A 10,594-nucleotide genomic window follows, 5' to 3' on the forward strand; every position below is an offset into this window, starting at 1 on the left:
AACGTCGTCATTGTGACAAATGTACCCTCGTATTTTAAAAACGACCGTACTACTCATGTTTGTATTGTAGCCAAATTGTTTCCCTAACAAAATGGTATCCAAAGATCATTTCTTTTTTTCACACTTTTGCCAATTTATTGTGTTTTGTTGACTTTTTACAACTACCGCTGAAGTGGCATAGTAGTTTAGCAACGGTGCATCCACGTCCATTCAAAAGCTCATAGAGATAATTGCTGATTTAGTATCGCTTCAAACGCCGTCATTGTGACAAATATAACCTCGTATTTTAAAAATGACCGTTCTACTCATATTTGTATTGTAGCCGAATTGTTTCCCTAACAAAATGGTGGCTAATGAACATTTGTTTTTTCATACTTTTGCCAATTTATTGTGTTTTGTTGACTTTTTACAATTAATGCTGAAGTTAAGCAGCATTGCAGCCACGTCCATTCAAAAGCTCATAGAGATAATCACTAATTTAGTAGCGATTCAAACGTCGTCATTGTGACAAATTTACCCTCGTATTTTAAAAACGACCGTACTACTCATGTTTGTATTGTAGCCAAATTGTTTCCCCAACAAAATGGTGTCTAAAGAACATTTCTTTTTTTCATACTTTTGCCAATTTATTGTGTTTTGTTGACTTTTTACAATTAATGCTGAAGTGGCATAGCAGTTCAGCAACGTTGCATCCACATCCATTCAAAAGCCCATAGAGATAAACACTAATTTAGTATCGCTTCAAACGCCGTCATTGTGACAAATATAACCTTGTATTTTAAAAACGACCGTTCTACTCATATTTGTATTGTAGCCGAATTGTTTCCCTAACAAAATGGTGGCTAAAGAACATTTGTTTTTTCATACTTTTGCCAATTTATTGTGTTTTGTTGACATTTTACAATTAGTGCTGAAGCGGCATAGCGGTTTAGCAACATTGAGTCTACATCCATTCAAAAGCTAATTGAGATAATTGCTCATTTAGTATCGCTTCAAATGCCGTCATTGTGACAAATATAACCTCGTATTTTAAAAATGACCGTTGTACTCATATTTGTATTGTAGCCGAATTGTTTCCCTAACAAAATGGTGGCTAATGAACATTTGTTTTTTCATACTTTTGCCAATTTATTGTGTTTTGTTGACTTTTTACAATTAATGCTGAAGTTTAGCAGCATTGCAGCCACGTCCATTCAAAAGCCCATAGAGATAATCACTAATTTAGTAGCGATTCAAACGTCGTCATTGTGACAAATGTACCCTCGTATTTTAAAAACGACCGTACTACTCATGTTTGTATTGTAGCCAAATTGTTTCCCTAACAAAATGGTATCCAAAGATCATTTCTTTTTTTCACACTTTTGCCAATTTATTGTGTTTTGTTGACTTTTTACAACTACCGCTGAAGTGGCATAGTAGTTTAGCAACGGTGCATCCACGTCCATTCAAAAGCTCATAGAGATAATTGCTGATTTAGTATCGCTTCAAACGCCGTCATTGTGACAAATATAACCTCGTATTTTAAAAATGACCGTTCTACTCATATTTGTATTGTAGCCGAATTGTTTCCCTAACAAAATGGTGGCTAATGAACATTTGTTTTTTCATACTTTTGCCAATTTATTGTGTTTTGTTGACTTTTTACAATTAATGCTGAAGTTTAGCAGCATTGCAGCCACGTCCATTCAAAAGCCCATAGAGATAATCACCAATTTAGTGTCGCTTCAAACGCCGTCATTGTGACAAATTTACCCTCGTATTTAAAAAATGACCGTACTACTCTGTTTGTATTGTAGCCGAATTGTTTCTCTAACAAAATGGTGTCTAAAGAACATTTGTGTTTTCATTCTTTTGCCAATTTATTGTGTTTTGTTTACTTTTTAAATTGATGCCAAAGCAGCGGAGCAGTTTAGCAGCATTGCAGCTACGTCCATTCAAAAGCCCATAGAGATAATTGCTAATTTAGTGTCGCTTCAAACGAACAGATTTACACCTGTATTATTAAAACAACCGCAATACTCAAGTTTATATTGTAGCCGAACCTTTACCCTAATAAAATGATGTCTAAAGACCATTTGGTTTTTCATTGTTTTTGCAAATTTTTTATGTTTTGTTGACTTTTTCAATTAATGCTGAAGCGGCACAGCAGCTTTGAACTGTCTTCTGTTATATTTGGATACACTTATACTTTGTTCCGGCTAAACTTTTATTCAGCAGTGGTATGGTCTTTATTGTCATTGCACAAGTACAAACCCTGCTTCCATATGAGTTGGGAAATTGTGTTATATGTAAATATAAATGGAATACAATGATTTGCAAATCATTTTCAACCCATATTCAGTTGAATATGCTACAGAGACAACATATTTGATGTTCAAACTGATAAACATTTTTTTTTTTTGCAAATAATCATTAAGTTTAGAATTTGATGCCAGCAACACGTGACAAAGAAGTTGGGAAAGGTGGCAATAAATACTGATAAAGTTGAGTAATGCTCATCAAACACCTATTTGGAACATCCCACAGGTGAACAGGCAAATTGGGAACATGTGGGTGCCATGATTGGGTATAAAAGTAGATTCCATAAAATGCTCAGTCATTCACAAACAAGGATGGGGTGAGGGTCACCACTTTGTCAACAAATGTGTGAGCAAATTGTTGAACAGTTTAAGAAAAACCTTTCTCAACCAGCTATTGCAAGAAATTTAGGGATTTCACCATCTACGGTCTGTAATATCATCAAAAGGCTCAGAGAACCTGAAGAAATCACTGCACGTAAGCAGCTAAGCCCATGACCTTCGATCCCTCAGGCTATACTGCATCAGTGTGTAAAGGATATCACCACATGGGCTCAGGAACACTTCAGAAACCCACTGTCAGTAACTACAGTTGGTCGTTACATCTGTAAGTGCAAGTTAAAACTCTCCTATGCAAGGCGAAAACCGTTTATCAACAACACCCAGAAACGCCGTCGGCTTCGCTGGGCCTGAGCTCATCTAAGATGGACTGATACAAAGTGGAAAAGTGGTCTGACGAGTCCACATTTCAAATTGTTTTTGGAAACTGTGGACGTTGTGTTCTCCGGACCAAAGAGGAAAAGAACCATCCGGATTGTTCTAGGCGCAAAGTTGAAAAGCCAGCATCTGTGATGGTATAGGGGTGTATTAGTGCCCAAGACATGGGTAACTTACACATCTGTGAAGGCGCCATTAATGCTGAAAGGTACATACAGGTTTTGGAGCAACATATGTTGCCATCCAAGCAACGTTATCATGGACGCCGCTGCTTATTTCAGCTAGACAATGCCAAGCCACGTGTTACATCAATGTGGCTTCATAGTAAAAGAGTGCGGGTACTACACTTTGTACAACGAAACTTTGTTTTCAGCACAAACCCGTTCAAGATTAGACAAACAAACAATGTACAGGGTAACATAACGAGAACGCTGATGGGTCACCAGTGAGTCACCATTGTAATTGTTTTAGTTCGGTTTCACAGCATCACATTTCAATTCAAAAGCCCATAGAGATAATTGCTAATTTAGCGTCGCTTCAAACGCCGTCATTGGAACAGATTTACGCCTGTATTTTTTAAACGGCTGTACTATTTAAGGTTATATTGAAACCGAACCCTAATCTTAAATGCATTGTGTCCAAAGAACATTTGGTTTTTCATATTTTTTTTCCCATTTATTGTGTTTGGTTTACTTTTTCAAATAATGCCATAGCAGTTTTGAGTTGGCCTCATTGCAAAACCTTTTTCTTTTCCACTTGGACCTATCAACCATTTGTTTTCCTTTTCATATAAACTTTGGAAAGTATCTGGAATATAAACACGTGACTATTGAACTTCACTTGTCAATGTCGTCATATTGTTTATATTTATTGTAAACACAAATATTCATAACTTATAAAGTATTATTAATACATTATTTCTTCATGTCTAATCATAACATATTTGAACTGCATTTTTGTTGGTAGTGTCTTTTAGCCAAATCGCTGTAAAGTAGGAGTAATTCATTATAAATGGAATATATTCATAGCTGGAGCATAACAAACTAAATAGGTTTTTTGAAAGTATGATGGCTGAGGGACGACTGCATTCGTGTATTTGTCATCTTCAGGCCGAGTCTTAGTATACTAAAGACAGAAAGATGGCCCCATCTTGTTTAGGGCCACAAAGACTGAATGTCTCCCATGATTCCTCACAGCAGAGACAAATAAACTCCAAGCCGGTGTTTGGCCAAGTAAATCAGTGCTGTTGAGCGATCCAATCACAGAGTTTATTGTGGTTCTTCACGCCATGCGTCTGGACTGAACACGAGCAGGCATGTCTGCGGGGAAAGAACACCTACTTATTCTCCGTATATTTGTCTATCTCCTTTCTGTCTGCAGCTGGCTCTTGCTCCGAGGAGCACGTTTCCATCAACGTTCACCCAAACACTGCTCGGATCGTTTGGAGAATTCAACATGCAGTGAATATTGAACAGAGCGGCCTGTGTGAGGCCACCTCAAGTCCCCATCTGTGACTCGGCTGTCAGAGAGACATTTGTACTGCCGGCCCAGAAGGGGGGCCACAGGAAGGTTTAGGTGTTGTAATCAAACTCCCTCTCCTTCGCCCCCCCGCCGGCTGGTACAGCACTCAAATTTAGCACTAATTGGCTTGACACATGGCAGCCAGGGAGCCAGTCTGCCCGCCAACCCCCACCAGTGAGACCAGTGAGACCAGAGAGAGACCAGGGAGAGACCAAAGAGAAACCAAAGAGAGACCAGAGAAAGACCAGAGACAGACCAGAGACAGACTAAAGACAGACCAGAGACAGACCAGAGAGACCAGAGAGAGACCGCAGAGACCAGGGAGACCAGAGACAGACCAGAGAGACCACAGAGAGCAGGGAGACCAGAGAGAGACCAGAGAGACACCAGAGTGAGACCAGAGAGAGGCCAGAGAGAGACCAGGAAGAGACCGCAGAGAGACCGCAGAGACCAGGGAGACCAGAGACAGACCAGAGAGACCAGAGAGAGACCGCAGAGACCAGAGGGACCAGAGAGTGACCAGAGAGAGACTAAAGAGACTAGAAAGATCAGAAAGACCAGCGAGACAAGAGAGAGACTAGAGAGAGACCGGAGATAGACCGAAGATAGACCGGAGAGACCAGAGACAGACCGGCGAGAGACTGGAGAGACCAGAGAGAGACCAGAGAGACCAGAAAGACCAGAGAGAGACCGAAAAGAGATGGAAGAGAGACCAAAGAGAGACCGGAGAGAGACGGGAGAGAGACCGGGAAGAGACCAGAGAGAGACTGTATACTATACTCTGACTAAGGTCTACTAAAAGACTGCCATCAGCTGGTTGGCTGTCCTTCATGACAATGGTTCAAATGACGACTCACTCAGACTTGTATCGTAGAAGAAGGCTGCTTCTCTTCAAAGAATGCTGTCCTGATCACATGTTGATATCACATATCAATCTGTTGATATCTGATATCAATCTGTTGGTATCAGATATCAATCTGTTATCAACAAAAGCAGATTATATCAGCTTTTATCTAAACTTCCTGATATACCACAGGTATCAAAGTCAAAGCCGGTGGGGGAAATCTGGCCTGCCACTTCATTTTATATTGTCCGCCATATCATCTTATTGTGCCCTGCCACTTCATTTTAAAGTGGCTTGTCCCATAATTTTAATGCGGCAGGCCATGTTAAAATTATGTGGCGTCATTTTAATGTGACCCACCACTTCATTTGATGTGATCTGCCATATCATTTATGTGGCCTGACAATTCTTTTTAATTTGGCCCGCCATGTCATTTTATGTGATCTTCCACCTCATTTAAGTGGCCAGCCAGTTATTTTTAAAGTGGCCCACCATGTAATTTTAGGTGGTCCGCCACATCATTTAAGTGGCCAGCCACTTATTTTTAAAGTGGCCCACCATGTCATTTTAGGTGGTCTGCCACTTAATTTAAGTGGCCAGCAAGCTCTTTTTAACGTGGCCTATCATGTCATTTTAGGTGGTCTGCTACTTCATTTATGTGGCCATACACTTCTTTTTAAAGTGGCCTTCCATGTCATTTTAAGTGGTCTGCCACTTCATTTTAGGTGGTCCACCAGGTCATTTTATAGTGGCTCACGGTCCCCGAGGTCTTCCGGTTCAGGCCTCTTAATTATTCCAAAAGTCCGGACCATTACATGATAGAGAAAAGCGCTATGTAAATATAATTCCCTTCACTTCAGTTGTGGAACACCCTGCAGAGAATGTTAGCATTTTTAACAACAGGCTCAAGACCTTTTTAACTTAACTCTCATCCATCTTAAGATTTGTATCATCTTTTTAACTCTGTGTTTATTTAGTGTTTATTGGCTTTTATTTACCACGCCCCAATTTAATTCATCTTATTTCAGCTTTTAACTACATATTTATGTCATATTCATGTCATATTTATGTCATATATATGTCATATTTTTGTCATACATATGTCATATTTTTGTCATATATATGTCATATTTATGTTGTAATTATGTCATATTTATGTCATAATTATGTCATATTTATGTTGTATTTCTGTCATATTTATGTTGTATTTATGTCATGTATGTCATATTTACGTTGTATTTATGTCATATTTATGTTGTTTTTATGTCATTTATGTCGTATTTATGTAATATTTATGTCATATTTATGTCGTATTTATGTTGTATTTATGTCGTATTTCTGTCATATTTATGTCGTATTTCTGTCATATTTATGCTGTATTTATGTCATACTTATGCTGTATTTCTGTCATATTTATGTTGCATTTGTGTCATATTTATGCTGTATTTCTGTCATATTTATGTTGTATTTATGTCATATTTATGTCATGTTTATGCTGTTTTTCTGTCATATTTCTGTTGTATCTCTGTCATTTTTCTGTCATAATTAGGTCATATTTATGCTGTATTTCTGTCATATTTATGTTGTATTTATCAGAATCCGAATCAGAAATACTTTATTAATCCCCGTGGGGAAAATAACATTTGCAGCACAATCCCATTCAAAATGTGTATTTCCCCTCGGGGATTAATAAAGTATTTCTGATTCTGATAAATACAACATAAATATGACATAAATACAGCATAAATATGACAGAAATACAACAGAATTATGACAGAAATACAGAATAAAAATTTATGTCATGTATGTAATATTTATATCATATTTATGTCATATTTATTTCATAATTATGTTGTATTTATGTCATATTTATGTCATATTTATGTCGTATTTATGTCGTATTTATGTCATATTTGTCGTATTTATGTTGTATTGATGTCATATTTATGTTGTATTTATTTCATATTTATGTCGTATTTCTGTCATATTTATGTTGTATTTCTGTCATATTTCTGCTGTATTTCTGTCATATTTATGTTGTATTTCTGTCATATTTCTGCTGTATTCATGTCATATTTCTGTCATATTTATCTTGTATTTCTGTTATATTTATGCTGTATTTATGTCATATTTATGTTGTTTTTATGTCATATTTGTGTCATATTTTAGTCATAATTATGTAATATTTATGCTGTATTTATGTCATATTTATGTTGTATTTATCAGAATCAGAATCAGAAACACTTTATTAATCAGTGGGGGGGAATTAAAATTTTCAGCACAATCCCATTCAAAATTTTAATTTCCCTTCGGGGATTAATAAAGTATTGCTGATTCTGATTCTGATTCTGATAAATACAACATATATATGACAGAAATACAGCATAAATATGACATAATTAGGACATAAATATGACATAAATACAACTGCGATGAGGTGGCGACTTGTCCAGGGTGTACCCCGCGTTCCGCCCGAATGCAGCTGAGATAGACTCCAGCACCCCCCGCGACCCCAAAAAGGGACAAGCGGTAGAAAATGGATGGATGGACAACAGAAATATGACAGAAATACAGCATAAACATTTGCGTCATGTATGTCATATTTATGTCATATATATGTTGTATTTATGTCATATCTATGTCATATTTATGTTGTTTTTATGCCATATTTGTGTCATATTTATGTAGTATTTATGTCATATTTATGTCATATTTATGTCATATGTATGTCATATTTATGTTGTCTTTATGTCATATTTATGTCGTATCTATGTCGTATTTATGTCATATTTATGTCGTATTTATGTTATATTTATGTCATATTTATGTTGTATTTATGTCGTATTTATGTCATATTTATGTCGTATTTATGTCATATTTATGTTGTATTTATGTCATATTTGTGTCGTATTTATGCCATATTTATGTCGTATTTACGTCATATTTATGTCGTATTTATGTTGTATTTATGTCATATTTATGTCGCATTTATGTCGTATTATCTCGTATTTATGTTGTATTTATGTCATATTTATGTTGTATTTATGTCATATTTATGTCGTATTTATGTCGTATTCATGTCGTATTTATGTCATATTTATGTCGTATTTATGTCATATTTATGTTTTATTTATGTCATGTTTATGTCATATTTATGTTGTTTTTATGTCATATTTGTGTCGTATTTATGCCATATTTATGTCGTATTTACGTCATATTTATGTCGTATTTATGTTGTATTTATGTCATATTTATGTCGTATTTATGTTGTATTTATGTCGCATTTATGTCGTATTATGTCGTATTTATGTTGTATTTATGTCATATTTATGTTGTATTTATGTTGTATTTATGTCGTATTTATGTCATATTTATGTCGTATTTATGTCATATTTATGTTTTATTTATGTCATGTTTATGTCATATTTATGTTGTTTTTATGTCATATTTGTGTCGTATTTATGCCATATTTATGTCTTATTTACGTCATATTTATGTCGTATTTATGTCGTATTTATGTTGTATTTATAATATTTATGTCGTATTTATGTTGTATTTATGTCGCATTTATGTCGTATTTATGTCATATTTATGTTGTATTTATCCATCCATCCATCCATTTTCTACCGCTTATTCCCTTTTGGGGTCGCGGGGGGCGCTGGAGCCTATCTCAGCTACAATCGGGCGGAAGGCGGGGTACACCCTGGACAAGTCGCCACCTCATCGCAGATTGTATTTATGTCATATTTATGTCGTATTTATGTCATATTTATGTCGTATTTATGTTATGTTTATCTCATATTTATGTCGGATTCATGTCAGTTTTATGTCATATTTATGTTGCATTTATGTTGCATTTATGTCATATTTATGTCGGATTTCTGTCATATTTATGTTGTATTTATGTCATATTTATGTTGTATTTCTGTCATATTTCTGTCGTATTTATGTCATGTTTATGTTGTGTTTATGTTGTATTTATGTCATACTTATGTCATATTTATGTCATATTATGTTGTTTCTTATTCATGTGTTTTATTCATTATTTGATCATTTATTTAAAAAAAATTTGATTTATAGTTCTATTTCCAGCGTTTCCTTTAGAGAGCAGGTTACAGTTTGCTTTGTGCATCATTTTAGCTGTTTGTAAATTCCCTACATCATTGAATTTCAATATTTTCCGTCCAATAAATATGGTTTATTGTCAGTCATTTGTGGGTCAATATACGGCGGAGCAGAATGTGTCACGGTCCCATGCAGGTCTCCGACAGACTATAAAGTCTGGCACATAAACTCTGTGATGCAATCCTGTTTTGCTATAATTGGAGCTGTAAGATTAACAGTCTTGTTTTGTTTTTTGATCTCCCTCTGCCAGCACGGCGACACCCCTCCTCCTTGCAGGCATTCAGGCTCCCCCACCCAGCCACTTTCAGAGGTTTATGTCTGGCAGTTGTGGGACTGCTCCAGCGTAACCGCCCCCACCTTCTCCCAAGAGCAACAAACTGATCCCTGGTCACACTTTAGAAGCTGTCAGCTCAAGCATGCTCCTCTGCCGACAGGTGAGGAATGTTTCCATTCACCTCTCCGTCTCTCTGCGGGCGCACAAACACACACACACACACACACACATTTTCAAGATGGAGATGAAAAGATGAAAAGGCGGTGACAGCAGAAGACAGAAGATGAGAGGAGCGAGGAGAGTGGGAAACACGATCAGTCATCGCCGTCCCTCCTGGTTGCCCAGGCGACCTCCTGCTCACTTTTAGTCACACCTGACGGAGATAATTGCATTTTCAAGGCTAATTCCTGCACGTGTTTATCCATGTTGACTTCTGAATTAGCCCCAGTTCATCAGCTTATAGCAAAGGTGTCCAAAGTGCGGCCTGCAGCTCTTTTTTTTTTTAACCCCCGCCTTGTCTTTTATGAGTGGGACCCTTTTGGATCCCCGAGACCTTTGGTGTAATTTTTTTTTCAAACCTGTCATCACGCAAGAAACAAAAAAACATTTAATATAAATAAAGATTTTTATGAATTATTGACCTACTTAAGGCTTCAATTACTTTACATCAAATATTCCACTTTGACATTATTTTATGGGGGGATATTGAATATTTTGTGTTTTTGACATAAAAAAACCAAGGTTTTCTTTAAAAAAAAAAGGGTATTTTTCTGATGAATAGGTCTGGAGTTGAAGTGTATATATATATATATATAT

At 36.3% G+C, this 10,594-nt stretch overlaps 1 long non-coding RNA gene across 1 annotated transcript in view; it reads left to right on the forward strand.

Moving 5' to 3' along the window:
* LOC133620868 (uncharacterized) overlaps positions 1-10,350 on the forward strand; it is a 116,132-nt gene extending 105,782 nt beyond the window's left edge. Inside the window, exon 3 of the long non-coding RNA XR_009817574.2 lies at positions 9,755-10,350. This is a non-coding gene — a long non-coding RNA (uncharacterized lncRNA). The remainder of the gene's footprint in view (positions 1-9,754) is intronic.
* Positions 10,351-10,594: the final 244 nt, after the last annotated feature.

This window comes from Nerophis lumbriciformis, linkage group LG21, assembly GCF_033978685.3.
Source record: "Nerophis lumbriciformis linkage group LG21, RoL_Nlum_v2.1, whole genome shotgun sequence".
NCBI classification, from domain to species: domain Eukaryota; kingdom Metazoa; phylum Chordata; class Actinopteri; order Syngnathiformes; family Syngnathidae; genus Nerophis; species Nerophis lumbriciformis.